The sequence below is a fragment of the Panulirus ornatus genome, chromosome 20 (assembly GCF_036320965.1).
Source record: "Panulirus ornatus isolate Po-2019 chromosome 20, ASM3632096v1, whole genome shotgun sequence".
In the NCBI taxonomy this organism is placed as follows: domain Eukaryota; kingdom Metazoa; phylum Arthropoda; class Malacostraca; order Decapoda; family Palinuridae; genus Panulirus; species Panulirus ornatus.
The window spans coordinates 73,606,203-73,621,969 of record NC_092243.1 but is presented as its reverse complement, the minus strand read 5'-3'; the positions used below and the strand labels follow the sequence as shown (position 1 = coordinate 73,621,969).

At 47.7% G+C, this 15,767-nt stretch overlaps 1 protein-coding gene across 1 annotated transcript in view; it reads left to right on the top strand.

Annotated features, from left to right (window-relative positions):
- The window catches only part of LOC139756138 (paired box protein Pax-6-like), a 135,319-nt gene that overhangs the window by 31,100 nt on the left and 88,452 nt on the right, over positions 1–15,767 (top strand). The gene's annotated exons all lie outside the window — the stretch shown is intronic.

The window sequence follows — 15,767 nt, the reverse complement described above, 5'->3', positions numbered from 1 at the left end:
ATCTCTGCTCTGTAGATATACCCAGCTATATTCTAACACAGCTAGGCGACGTATCAAAGCTGCCATCTGTGCTCAGCAGATACACCCAGCTATATTCTAACACAGCTGGGCGACGTATCAAAGCTTCCATCTCTGCTCTGTAGATACATCCAGCTATATTCTAACACAGCTGGGCGACGTATCAAAGCATCCATCTCTGCTCTGTAGGTACACCCAGCTATATTCTAACACAACTGGGCGACGTATCAAAGCATCCATCTCTGCTCTGGAACTCAAGCTTGTATTCTCAGTCTATCCTGCATCGTGGGCAGGCGCGACGGCGCTGGATACATCTTAACCCTCCGTCGTCAGCCACGTCGCGCCCCCAGTGGTAGTCACGGTGTGGCGCGCACATACCGCAAATGCGCATACGCGCGGGTCGGACTCATGATATCTTCCGGTCATCAAGAAAACGAGAGCAAGATGATACTACTTTGCAGTCGTAGCCACGACTCATACGCGTGTGGGCTTTGTGGGTCGTACTCAGCGTTCTCCCGCGCGAGACATGGGGTCCAGATGATGATGGAGGATGAGTGAGGTTACTCATCCACAGGCGTTACTCATACACTGTGTCTCATTCATCTTGTATGTCTCTTGTGTATATATGTACTTCCCCTCCCCCCTTCCCACCTCAACCCCTCCCTCAGGATGAGTTTGTTAAGCATGGAAAGGAAGGAAGGAAGGGGGGAGTGAGGGAGGGGGGGGGAGGATATGATGAAGGCGCCCCGGGGGGTGGTCGTTCGTTGTACATACAGAGAGAGAGAGAGAGAGAGAGAGAGAGAGAGAGAGAGAGAGAGAGAGAGAGAGAGAGAGAGAGAGAGAGAGAGTTAAGCAAGTTCGTACCGGAATTCAATTCCTGCGGGGGAAATTCATCACGATCACACACACACACACACACACACACACACACACACACACACACACACAAAGTCGTACCCGCAAATGGCCTTCCGTCTGGGGGGGGCGGCGCGGGGGCGGACGGACGGACGGCCCCGCCCCCGCCGCCCTCCTTACCGCATCTGCGGGTATTGTGCCGCCAGAGCAGCTCCTTGTCTTGCCCGTGACTGAGGGAAGATATGGTGACTTCATCATCGGCCCGGCCCGGCCCGGCTCGGCTCGGCCATGGACCGTTAATGAGTGCCAAGTTTTCGGAGGAGGAGGAGGAGGAGGAGGAGGAGGGAGGTGTTGCCGGTCACGGCTCAGTGCCCCATTGGGGGGGGGGTGAGGCAGGGGGAGGAGGAGGAGAAGGAGGAGGAAACCGCGGCGACGAGACCGCAACAGCCACGAAGCGGAAGGGGGCGGGATGGGAGGAGTTGCCTGCTTTCCCACGGAAAAGGAAGAAGAGGAGAGGATGGTAGGTGTGTGTGTGTGTGTGTGTGTGTGTGTGTGTGTGTGTGTGTGTGTGTGTGTGTGTGTGTGTGAGGGGGGCACTGGATCTTGGATATAGTTTCCTGGGGCGATCCATCACCTGGGATGGGGGGGGGGGAGGCAGCCAGCCAGCCTGGAAGGACAGAGGGGGTGTGTCACGACCTACAGAGAGAGAGAGAGAGAGAGAGAGAGAGAGAGAGAGAGAGAGAGAGAGAGAGAGAGAGAGAGAGAGACCGCCCCCGACCCCCATGCCATGCCGGTGTTTACCTCGCCCCCCCTCCCTCACAATGCGTTGACTCTCGCATGTAGTAGCCAAACAAACCCGCCGACACAGGAGGCCAGACAAATATAAATTATTACCACACCTTCTGCCCCGACAACATCAAACATTTCAACCCTTCCCTCCCTCCCTCACACTCGGCAGCTCCGGCTACGCAATTAACCATATTAATCCTGAAAATGTAGCGGGCTCTCGCCAAAGCCACGCCAGGGAGGGAGGGAGGAAGAGTGAGGTTGGGTGGTGGAAGGAGAGGGGTCGCCAGGGAGGGTGGGAGGAAGAGTGAGGTTGGGTGGTGGAAGGAAGGGGGTAGGTTGGTTGAGGGTGAAGACTACCATGCAAATGATTCAATTTCCTTTCGGCTCAGAGCGTTTACGACGCTAATAAACCATTGTTATATACCAAGTTACCGGGGCAGGGAGGGAGAGAGAGGGAGACATAATTCTCCTGAATCCAGGGCTTCGAACCCTGTAAAGATCTTCTTTATGTCATTTACCTACCTATCTGTGCACAGATTATGTATCATGGAATACCTCACAACCATTAGTGTATATATATATATATATATATATATATATATATATATATATATATATATATATATATATATGATATAATGATGTCGCAATGAGCATGCGATACAGGAAGCATTTTACGTGCTACAATACACGTGATGCCCAGGTGACAATAATCGCATTATTCACGTGTGGTTCTAAGGTCATCCAAGATCCCGCCTGTCTCTCCTGCCAACGGGAGGGAGGGAGGGAGGGAGGGAGGATGAGGAAGGCTGGGTGTTGGTGAGGCTCTCACGGTGCAGCAAGAGCACCAGCCAGCCAGCCAGCCAGTCTCTCTCACACCCTTCGACCAAACCATCTCACAAACTCTATTTTCCGTTCATTTCGCCCACATTCGTTGTCCTTCTGGTAATATATTTTTCGGCTGATCGGCATAAGACTATATAACGTCTCCCAGTATCTCTGTAAGACCAAACTTTCTGATGATATTCTCACGATCCCCTCCCTCACATCTCTGACCACGATCCTGAGTCTCGATTCCGTTCCAGGGGAATGGTCTGTGCTTCTATTCCGTTCCAGGGGGATGGTCTGTGCTTATTCCAACACCAGCAGGCCTGTTGGACACCACGAGGCCTTTGAACCCCCACACTGTGACGTCATTTGGATGAACATATGTCTCTCTAATGCCACAATGTTTCGTTCCTCGTGCTCTCCTATCTCAACATAATCTATAAATCTCTTTTACTCTCTAAATCCTTCCCAGGAGGCAGTGACATCCTCTCGTCCTCAAGCTGAGATCCTGTACTTATGAAACTTTCAACGTTCACCATAGGGAATGGTTGAATTTCTCCCATACGGACGGTGGGGCGATTGAAGCCCTCACGTTCTCTATTCTCAGTGAGCGGAGCAAATCATAACCCACCCTCCCTGACCGTCACCGACCACTACATTAACACATCTGTACGTTTATCTTTAATCCTTCGTTGTGTGGCTGTACAATCTCGCCCCCAACTGACTCAGCTGGCCTCGTTTCTGTATCAACGGAACCTCCTCCTCCTCCTCCTCCTCCCTCCCAGTTGTCGTTACTACGTGTAAACATTCGCACTCAGGTATCACTGAGTGGACATACTTGACGAATACCCTTCCTTTTCTTTGCTTTGGGTACGTTAATGTCTCTCGTCTAGCGATGCCTGTCTCTGTCTTTGGCCTTAAATGCTTGATCGACAGAATCGACTCTAAAAAGGCAGTTGGACTTATCAACTCTCCCAGGATGAGACATGAATCACGAGTGCTGTGAGGGAGACACAGCTAGGAGAGGTATAAGGGTGATAAGTACGAGTGCTATAAGGGAGATAATTAGAAGTGGTATAAGGGGATGATTAGGATTGCCGTAAGGGAAGATAACCAGGAGTGCTGTTGTAAGGGAGGTAATTAAAGAGTATTATGAACAAGGCTTCCTTCACACACACACACACACACACACACACACACACACACACACACACACACACACACACACACACACACACACACACACACACACACACACACATACATACATACATACACGCACACACACACACACACACACACACACACACACACACACACACACACACATACATACACACACACACACACACGCGCGCGCGCGCGCTTCTATCACACAGCCTTTTCACGTAACACACCTGCTAAACAGCCACAGTGTTAGGGCGCCAATGTCATGGAACACCGGTGTAACACAGTGTGCCAGGGAGAGACAAAACCTAAGCCACGGCGGAACGGTGCGGCACAGCGGCGGCCTCTGCCGCATAGCGCTGTGCCGCAGGGCCCACGCCAAAGTTCCACCTCATTGATTACCCGAAAACACCTGCAACTCAGGTGTTTCTCCTGACTGACTCCGTCATCACCCGCAACACAAGTGTCTCTCCTCGTTGCCAGACCCAGGACATGCAACTCAAAATGGTTCTTACCAGAGACAAGACGCAACACCTGCCACTTCCGAGTGTTTCTTATCGATGATAGACTGAACACTTGCAACTCAAGCGGTTCGGTTCAGTGTGAGGCGAGGGAGAGGGGGGGAGGGAGTGGGGGTGGGGGGCCAGGGAGATGTGTGTGTGTGTGTGTGTGTGTGTGTGTGTGTGTGTGTGTGTGTACATTTGTAAAATACTGCAATTTACATTTCACTGTCAACGTGTGTAAATCAAATAGGAACGACCAACACACGTAGCAACCCACATCTAAGGACGACCAGCAAACGTTTCAACGTGTCTGGGTTTGACTGGCAAACGTTTCAGCAAATGTTTCATATATATATATATATATATATATATATATATATATATATATATATATATACAAATGGACAACCACACTTATCATTTACCCTCCCACCAATCACACGAGGCGTTACATTACGGTCACTTCTCCGCCCGACCATTCACACGAGGCGTTACATTACGGTCACTTCTGCGCCCCACCAATCACACGTGGCCACTCGCAGGGCGCAGTAGCGCTCCGGGTCAGTCAGTCAGTCAGTACACCATGCAAGTATAGCCACACTCCGGAGCGCCCCCGTCACTGGCTCAGCTGCAGTTAACTCCACCACCGCCGTACTCCCCCTCCACCAATCGGCGGGGGCGAGCGCCTTCCCTCTCGCCGCTGATTGGCCGACGAGATCCTCGGGGTCTATCATCTCCATCTATCTATCGTAACCGGCCGACCAGTGAGCGGTGAGCGTTTATAGGAGGGAGGGAGGGAGGGAGGGAGGATGGGACGACTAGGAGGGAAGGGTGAGAAGGGAGAGTAGAAGGTGGGAAGGCAGAGCGACGGGAGTGAAGGGAGGGAGGAAAAGAAGGTAGGGTGAGGGGGGAGGGGAGAGTAGTAACGGGAAGGGAAACTGGAGACGGAGGGAGAGTGCGAGGAAGCAGGGAGGGAGGGTAGGTGGAAGAGCAGAAGAGGGAATGGGAGGGAAAGCAGGCGACAAAAAGAGGGAGAAGTGAGTAACAGGGAGGAAGGGAGAGAACAATGCACCAGGGGAGAGAGAGAGAGAGAGAGAGAGAGAGAGAGAGAGAGAGAGAGAGAGAGAGAGAGAGAGAGAGAGAGAGAGAGAGAGAGTACTAAGGGAGGGAGGGGGTGGGGTGGGGGGGTGGTGGTACAAGCGTTGTGAGCCAGAATGAAGGAAATGTTATTGACAATTTTAGACAAATCCTCCAGGAAGGCCATTAGCAGCACCAGCTAATCACACCTGCTAATGGTTGGGTCCCGCCTGTGTGTGTGTGTGTGTGTGTGTGTGTGTGTGTGTGTGTGTGTGTGTGTGTGTGTGTGTGTGTGTGTGTTTGTTGTAAGTGTACGGGGGAGGGAGTTCCACACTCGTGGTGGTAAGGGGGCCGTATCCCATCATCTCTTGAACATTTTTTTGACCATCATACAACTCCTGAAACCTCTTCATGTTGTGCCCACATTCGTAATGTCGTCCACCATTCTCGTGCCGTAAAAGTACTTTTTTCTATGTATTTTTCCAGTTACTTTCTTACTTAGTTCCGCGTTAGGTCCTCTGGCTGCTGTATCTGTCCGTCTCTCGAATTCTTCAGTCTTCGTTATCAAACTGGTCTTGAAAACTTAAAGGCTTTGTGATCAGGTCACCCCCGACTCTTCTCTCTTTAAATCGTAGAACAAAATCAAGGCAGCTATGCTCCTCCTATAACTCCGCTTTCTGAATCCCTGTACCATGTTGGTGGCTCTCCTCCTCCTCCTCCTCTTCGTGTGGACCTTCTCTATCAGGTGTACATACTATGTGCTTCTGTAGCTGTGGTGACCTAAACTGGAGAAGCATATTGTAGTTCTGGTCTTATGTGGGATATTTTTCCTTTTACGTTGGAGGAGGTTCCAGTCACGGCCAAAAGCCCACATCAAGGCCAGGCCTTGAGTGATATATAGAGAGAATTATGGAAAGGTTACAAGAAAACAGGAGACAAGGAAAAGTAATTTACGAGTACTTTCTCAACATTTTCGCATCCATGTTCAGGATCGTAATAACAGTCATCAGGCACTTCGCCCCTTTTACTATCCTCCTCCTTTTGTGGGCCTCAGCAACAGTTTAAGTAGATTGTCCACTCCCAAGTCCCGTCCCCCCACCCCCTCCTCATACATGGACTCTCGCGTTATATTTCCTCGTTAGCTGATATTCACGTCGAGGCCCTCCTTCACACAGTCCATGCCTGGCATTTACGAGGGAGTGAATCTCATCAATCATGAATCACACTTAACTTTGAAGTAGTTTGTCGAGGTCCCCAAGTTGGGTAGTACCATCCTCCTCTCGCATCCTAATTCCCTTGCGACCTTGGCGTCATCCGCACACGTAGTTGAGGAGACCAGTTACTCTGGCGAGTCATGGACACAGATCAAGAAGAGCAGTGGTTCCAAGACAGGACCCTGCGGAACTCCTCTGGTGACCTTGAACCGTTTTCGGAACTCTCCTCCGTTCCCTTTCACCGAGATGATCTACCTTACGATCGAGTCTCCTCTCCGTACTTGCTTGGAAATTCAATTTCTTTATCAGCCTCCCGTGTGGTGCAGTGTCAAATGCTTTCCAGCTGCTGTCCAAATACAGACAATCTACCCCTGCTTGGAAATCCAATTTCTTTACTAGCCTCCCGTGTGGTTGCAGTGTCAAATGCTTTCCAGCTGCTGTCCAAATACAGACAATCTACCCAGGCCTTCTCTTAGGTCTAACACGGAGGTCGCTCACTCGTACAAATGCGACAGGTTCGTCACGTATGGTCTGGCCATGGTGAGACCATGTTGTTTCTTACTCGTGTAGTCTCTCCTCTGCAGGAGGTCTTCTATCATCTTCTCCACTACCCCAAAACACACCACACTTCGTTACGGGGTACTGGTCTGTAGGTCAGCATCACCTCTTCCCGTTTCCCTTTCTTAAAGGGACAGGTATGACATCTGCCATCTTCCATGCCTCTCAGCAGTGACGTCTCGAACACTTCAAGTAGCATGTCAGGTCTACCCGCACCAGTATCATCACCTTTATGTGGGTCAAGATCCTCGTAACGTTTTCTTCACGTCTTTCTTGGATAACACGACGTTTTCTCAAGACCTCCTCCCGTGCCATCCTGCTGGTTGCGGAGGGGAGGGGCTACTGGTGGTGTAAACATATTGTACACCTCCACACAAACCATCCTTTACAACCCCTTCTCTCTGAAAAGCGCTCTTCCTACCAACTGCCCTATAACTCAAACCCTTTTGCTTCTGATGAGTCTATGGGGAGGGTCTGCCTTGCCTTGTCCGCCACATTCCTTTATGGAGTTACGATACTCCTGCCAACCTCTCTACCTATACCAGTTCCTCTGTTACGATATTCCTCCCATTCTCTCTAGCTATACCAGTTCCTCTGTTACGATATTCCTGCCATCCTCTCTAGCTATACCAGTTCCTCTGTTACGATATTCCTGCCATTCTCTCTAGCTATACCAGTTCCTCTGTTCTTATCTATACAATGTCCTGGCTGGCCCGGGGGCGCCGCTCATCCATCGTCTACACAGCACAACGAAAAGTTTCTTCGCCTCCAAATATCTTTGTATTGAAACACACGTTGTTCTTCTTTTTCTTTTTTTTTCCTCTGGATTTTCACTTGACTGTAAATTTCACTGAACTTATCAACCACGGACGCCATGGTTCCTCTTGGAGACGCATAAAACCCCTTGTGTTATCGTGCACACAGTTACGTGCCGCGTACTTCCCACGGTCGTAATCTCGCATCGGAGTCTGGTTTCTTGGCTGGGTTTTACGTCCTTGTTTACCACACAGTCTAACTCAATCATTACTTGATCCCTATATTCAAACGCTTCAGTAGAAATCATTTTCTCAATTTTCGTTTTAGTGTGTGTGTGTGTGTGTGTGTGTGTGTGTGTGTGTGTGTGTGTGTGTGTGTGTGTGTGTGTGTGTGTGTGCGTGTGTGTGTGTGTGTGTGTGTGTGAGCTCAACACATCCCAACAGCAAACTATGTTAACAAAGTGACTCAGACGGCACCCCTGCAACACAGCCATCGGAGTTATGTTACCTATGCTATATGCTGGCGTGCATACATGATCTGGATGTATGAAGAGAATGAGTGAGGAAAGGTTGATAAAGAGGATGTATGTGCCAGAGATGAAGGGAACAAGGAGAAGCGGGAGATCAACTTGGAGGTGGAAGGATGGATTGAAAAAGATTTTGAGCCATCGGGGCTTGAACATACAGAAGGATGAAATGCGTACATTGGATAGAGTGAATTGGAACGATGTGGTATAATGGGGTCGACGTGCTGTCAATGGATTGAATCAGGACATGTGAAACGTCTGGGGTAAACCATGGAAAGGTCTGTGGGGCCTGGATGAGGATAGGGAGCTGTGGTTTCGGTGCATAACACATGACAGTTAGAGAATGGATGTGAGTGAATGCGGGCGGCTCTTGCTTCGTCTGTGCCTGGGGCGACCTCGCAAACGCGGGATACAGCGATCAAGTATCAGGGAGGGGAAAGAACAGTAATAATAACAATAATAATAATAATAATAATAATAATAATAATAATAATAACAACAATAATAATAATAATGATGATGACACCAGCACCGTACGCGTGTGGTAGGCCTCTGGTCTGTGGTGGATGTCTCAAGACGCGAGCGGAGCCGTCGGTGGAGCCTTGTAGGGGGTGGGGGGGTGGGCTGGTAGGCGGGAGGGCGTCCAGCTTGTGAAGCCTTAGTGAGGTGTGGGCAGGTAATATTACCGACTCCCCAAGCCCTCACGTTAGACATGATCTACCTGCTCCTCCCTCTCCTCCCCCTCTGAAAAAATACGCTATATTGCACGGAGAGATATGGAATGGGAGGGAGAGGGATGGGTGCTGTTTGCCGGTATGTGTTATAGAAAGAGACACCAGAGAGAATGGAATGGAAAGATGGCTACCCGTAGCTAACTCTTCAGCAGCTGCGGGCGTGGACCATAACCTCAAATGTGCTTTTTAATTGCCTTAATCCAAATTGGTCGAGGAAACCTGATAATTGCCTCAAGTCCAATTGGTCGAGGAAACCTACTCGCGAAGACAATATACTAAATCTAGTTCTATATCAACTACTGAGAATCTCGTTGACAGTGTTGATGCTGGAGATAACTTTGGTACGAGTGATCGCCGCCAATTTACTTCTGAGGTCGCTTTCAACACTGCATGTAATAATGCTCGTCTACATGACAGTCGCGGAAAAAAAAAAAAATAAATCCCTCATTTGGAACATGCAGAATTTTAATGGTTTCCGCACTGTTCTTCACAGGTAAACCTGGGATGGTGTGGTCAAAGAAAACGACATGAACGTAGCTCGAAAAAAGTTTCAGTAAAACCTTCAAAGCAGGAGAGGGAACATAAGTGCCAATGCGTAGCAGACAGTCAATTTCTAAAATGAAGGCAAAGATGGTGGAACGGTACAATAAAAAAAAGTGTCTGTTGTCTACGAAATGATCTCATAAGACACTCAGAGAATCCATTAACCAGCAAGATGCAGTAAGTTACGTAAATCTGCTTAGAGAAAGCAAGAGAATTATACGACTAAGTAAACGTCAATATGAAGCGTATATTGCTGAAAAAGAATAGCAAAGGAAACCTAAGGAGTTATCCTGTTATGTTAAGAAGCAAGATAGTCGTTACCCAGTCAATTAGTCCATTAATTACGGGAAACGATGACTTGGCTCAAGACAGCGAAACCAAATATCAAAAATATTTGAATTACTTTTTTTTGCATCTGTATCTACGATCGAAGACAAAAGCCATGTCGTCTCGAATCCAGTTCCATTGATAAGAGAGGAGAATGTACTTCAACAAACTGACATAAAAAACTGAAGATATACCATCGGCGATAAACGGTATGAAAGTAAATAAAACGGCAGACCCTGATAAGTTATTTTTCCGAGGACAATGAATGAGGCGAAAAATGAGATGGTGAGGCCCTTGACTGACCTTTTCAATAAGTCAATTGCTACGGGAAAAGTTCCAGGTGATTTGAAGTTTGCCAATGCAACACCGATGTTCAAAAATGTGATACGTCACTGCCCGAAAATTATCGTGCTTTTAGCTTAACGTCTGTAATTGGGAAACTTATGGGAACCATCATTCGAGGTAGAATTGTAACCAGTTTACAGGACCAACACTAAAATAAGCGATTCTCCGCATGGTTTTCGACGAAAACGCCCACGTCCGAAAAATCTGCCTAAACTTTTATTATGATATGATCAAACGTGTATGACGAAAGTAAAACAGTCAACCTCATTCATCCAGATTTTCAAAAAGCATTCGATAAGGCCCCTCATCAAAGGTTACTCGCAAAAATTAAGTCACATGGCAATGACGGGGTTGTTTACTTCAGTGGATAGGAAATTAGTTGACTGGCTATAAACAAAGAGGTGTGGTTGATGGTCCAGCCTCAGAATGGTTAGACGTAACAAGTGGAGTACCACAAGGATAAGTCTTGGGACCGGTTCTTTTTCTTGCATATATATATCAATGATCCTGAATATGGGCTGTATTGCAAGATATCAAAATTCGCTTATGAAACAAAGCTGGGAAGTAAATTGACAGATGAACTGAACGTTTACACTTCAAACTGACATAAACAAACTGGTGGACTGAGCTCATAGATGGCAAATGAATTCTGATAACGATAAGTGCAAAGTTTTACATGTCGGTAATGAAAACGAAGAGGCAAGTTGCATAAGGAATTATGTTGAAGTGCAAAAGGTGAATGAGGAAAAAGACTTGGGAGTAATAATCTCTGGTGACCTAAGTCCAGGTAAGCGGTGCACAGAAGCAGTGAAAAGAGCGAACGAAATTTTTGGATTCATGGGTCGAGCCTTCGAATGCGATGGCCGGAAAAACCATTCTTACTCTTCACTGTTCACTGCTCCGTCCCCAAATGGAAAACCGTTTTCAGTTTTGGTCACCTTACCTAAGAAAGACATCGACAGTAATGGATACAAACTCGTGGGCAAACGTTTTACCTCGAATGAGGCGAAGTACATATTTTTTTTTTTTTTTTTTGCCTATCAACAGGATTGTTAACATATGGAACGATTGGCCAGTTTAGAGTGGTTGAAAGCAGCACCACAGACTCGTTCGAGAACAGACTTGATAAACACACTTCGCTTCGAGTCCACGACCTACTTGCGCCTCCTTAAGTCACACAGTGACAATCTGCAGCGTTATATTCCCCTTTGAAAGATTCTGTATATACGCTCCAACTTTCACCTGGCTAAGTTCTGTGCGGTTCTAATGTATCTCCCGCTGTCGGAACCAGCCTCGACAAGCAAGCAACCTCCCCCAACCCCCACACACCTTTGGTCTGTTATTCCACGAAGTGGTATGTATATGTTGGTAATCTTTTAACCTAATAAGCTATGGCTGCCTCACCTGACCCAGTAAAGGTAGACCAGTACGCTTCACCCACCTCGCGTACACAACCGAAATAATGATGATAACATTAATTATTGTCATCATTATCATTACTGACTCTCGTCACTACGACTATCTCTCATCCAAACGAAATGAAAAGATTTGCGTAGTAGAACCATACACAGATGGGACTGCACCCGATGTATCTTTTTTTTTTTCTTTCTTTCTTTTGTGTTCAAGAAAGGTGTTGAAGAGTTTTCGACTGGCTTTGTCAACCCGTGCGACGTTGTTTGCCTGGCCCACAGTGAGATGCCTGAGGACTGGGGCGGAGTGCATGAATGGTGCCTCTGGCGTACAGGAGTGGAGGAAAAGAATCACTAACGCTCAAATTCTAGAAGTATGTGACGAGGATGAATGAGAAAAGGGGGCGTCCTTCACGGGGCTGGTGATCTGGGAGAAGCAGAATGGTAGTTTATAGGAAAGGTAGAGGGAGTGCGGACAAGGTCTCTTCGTATGACAGTGTGGGAAATGTTCAGAGAGAGAAAGAGAGAGCTTCTGTGGCATCTATGGATCTGGAGGCAAGCGTATAATACTGACAGTGGCAACTGTAAAGTTACTCTTAAAGTCACTCAACAGAGTGAGGAGGAGTACTTTCTAGTTGAGTAAAGGCATATGCGAGTTAATGGGACGAAAGGTCGGTGCGTGGTTCCCTGTTAAAGTGGGTATGCATCACGGGTAGTGTGATGTCACCGTGGCTGTTTAATCGGTTGACGAACGCGACGGTAATGGATGTGAATGCTTGGAGCGAAGAGCATGGGAGGTGAATGAGTATTTTGCTGCCTGCGTGTGACACAGCTTTGATGGGGTAGGATCTCCAGAGGAAAACTACACAGGTGGGTGACAGTAGGGAGGTGAAAAAAGGCATTTAGAGTGCGAGTCTAAATGGGGAGAACCTGCCGAAGGTGAAGTGTTTTAGAAAAGTATTATCAAATGTATCATCATTCTCATTATCAAAATCATTACTATTGTTATTGACATCATCATTACCGTTATCATTATTATTACTATTATCATTACTGATATAGTAATCTAAATATCTTCATGAAGTACAGTACTACTGTAATTGATATCATTATCATTAGTATCATTATCATTACTATCATTATCGATATAGTAATCTAAATAACTTCATGATGTAGCGTTAGGATGAAGCGAGCAACAGTCTTATTTTCTACACTTCCACTTAACTCTTACCTTTATTGTATGTATGATGAAAGAAAACCAAAAGCTAACACTCATATGTTCCCTTCATATGCCCTAGTTCAGCCGACTAACAGCACGACGCCCCCTTTATACCACATTAATCCATGTCTTTCTATCCAACGTATGCCTTTCTCGTCTTCCTGAGTGCTCTTGCCCTCCATCTATTCTAATTTTCTTCTATCTCCTTCTCCTTGCCCTCCTGCCCCTCATCTCCCTCAGCTTCCGATAATGAGATACTCTTTTGTCACTTCCTCTTCACTCATCCTCCCCACACGTCCGAACCCCACCCTCAGCGAACCCAAATCCGTCATTCTCTCAGTCCCACTCTGCTCATCACCACCAGACGCCACTGAAAAGTCACTCCTCACATACTCGTGTCCTCAGGGCACTCAGCTCCCAACGCCTCCACGTTCTCCCCCTCTCTTGCCTCTGTACACTCATTCGCGCCTCGATATCCGTATGAATCCATGCCACACCGTATGGGCGACGTCGGTACGTCCATACAGCAGCGTATGAATCCATGCCACACCGTATGGGCGACGTCGGTACGTCCATACAGCAGCGTATGAATCCATGTCACACCGTATGGGCGACGTCGGTACGTCCATACAGCAGCGTATGAATCCATGCCACACCGTATGGGCGACGTCGGTACGTCCATACAGCAGCGTATGAATCCATGCCACACCGTATGGGCGACGTCGGTACGTCCATACAGCAGCGTATGAATCCATGCCACACCGTATGGGCGACGTCGGTACGTCCATACATCAGCGTATGAATCCATGCCACACCCTATGGGCGACGTCGGTACGTCCATACAGCAGCGTATGAATCCATGCCACATCGTATGGGCGACGTCGGTACGTCCATACAGCAGCGTATGAATCCATGCCACACCGTATGGGCGACGTCGGTACGTCCATACAGCAGCGTATGAATCCATGCCACACCGTATGGGCGACGTCGGTACGTCCATACAGCAGCGTATGAATCCATGCCACACCGTATGGGCGACGTCGGTACGTCCATACAGCAGCGTATGAATCCATGCCACACCGTATGGGCGACGTCGGTACGTCCATACAGCAGCGTATGAATCCATGCCACACCCTATGGGCGACGTCGGTACGTCCATACAGCAGCGTATGAATCCATGCCACACCGTATGGGCGACGTCGGTACGTCCATACAGCAGTATATGATCTTTCGTAAAGTGAGAGAAGGGGGAAGAAAAATAGAAGTAATCCTCTTGCGTGAGGAACGTTTTAGTCTGAGCAAAAAGGAGCCAAGCTCAACGGACAGGTCTCTCTCTCTCTCTCTCTCTCTCTCTCTCTCTCTCTCTCTCTCTCTCTCTCTCTCTCTCTCTCTTAAGACATGAAATCTTGGCCGGACGGGCGGCTTAGGAAGCCTTAGTGAGGTGCAAAGGTCTAACATAACTGGATCAAATGTCTCCGTGTTTTATGTTATCTACCAATAACCCTCTCCTCTCAGACCCACCCACACCACACCACACCACACCACACCCACCCACCCACCCACCCACACAAACGCGATTATGCATGCTGGGGGTAGGGTGTGGGACGTAAAGTGTGAGAGAGAGGGGGGGCGCGGGGGAGGAGACTTGTGTAAGGAGAGGTGCTATTTGTTGGTTCCTTACGTGACGCAACGCGCAGTAAACCCAGGAAGGAATGTTGTCGAGTCGGCCACTTACGAGATAACTCAATAAACCACAAAGACCTAACCCTAACCTGACCTAACTTGTCTTACTCGAGGGTGACAACGCAGGTGGCTTATGTACAAAGGTTCTTAAATAATAACAATAACAATAATAACAATAATGATAATAATAATGATACTAATAATGATAATAATAATAATAATAATAATAATAATAATAATAATAATAATAATAATAACAATGATAATAATGATAATAATAATGTGACTGAGAGGAGTACAAGAGTAGGCCTGGCCAAAGGGTGACAGGAAGGGAGGAACGCCGAAACAAAAGTGTTATTTGAGCACTGAGGACACAAGAATGAATGCTCAAATGCATGTGGGACATGTCTGTTCGATATATGTGTGACGGTGTACGGGCGAGTAGTGATTGAGAGAGTGGCGTCTAAGATACAGTATTAGACTTGGGAAAGAAACAATGTGCTCTCAGGAGAGGTAGAAAGGGTGTGTGGAGGAGAAAGTGTTTGCTTCGAAGAACGTGTAATACACAGTCGAAGAAAATGAATGATTGGTATGTGGCATTCATGTGTTTAGGAGAAAACGTATGACTGAGTTGACAGAGAGAGAACCTTATGTAGGAGGTGAATGGAAGTTACTAAATACAGTCAGGAGTTTCTACTGGGAGATCGCGCAGTTAGGAAAGGCGAGGGGTGAGTGGCTCACGGTGAATGCGATTTTGCCTTAAGATGCGTAATATCCAGGGTGTGTTTAACGTGTTTACCACGGTGGTGAAGGTGAATGGCACGAGTGTCAGACCCAGAGGGCAGCTCTGTAGTAGACCTAAGCCAGGGAGGGAATGGGAGGCGAGTCAGGCGATGTTTGCAGATGACGCGGCTCTGGTGGCGGACACCGCGGACTGAAACTTCTGAGGCTGGCAATGTGGAGTTTGAGCGAGTGTTGGGGGAGTTTTAATGTGAACAAACAGTAAGGTAGCTGTGTTGCAGCAAGAGATGCTGGGAGACAGGATGGTTCGGTGTGAAAGTTTAACTTGGAAGGATGTACAATTTTCCATTTTCTATCGAAACGTCTTCTCTTTCGCAACCTAACCTCAGGAACACTGGACCGACGTCGTACGAACACAGCAAGCCACTAGCTGTCATGTCCTATATATCAAAAGCAGTCTTTCATCCACAGCAAA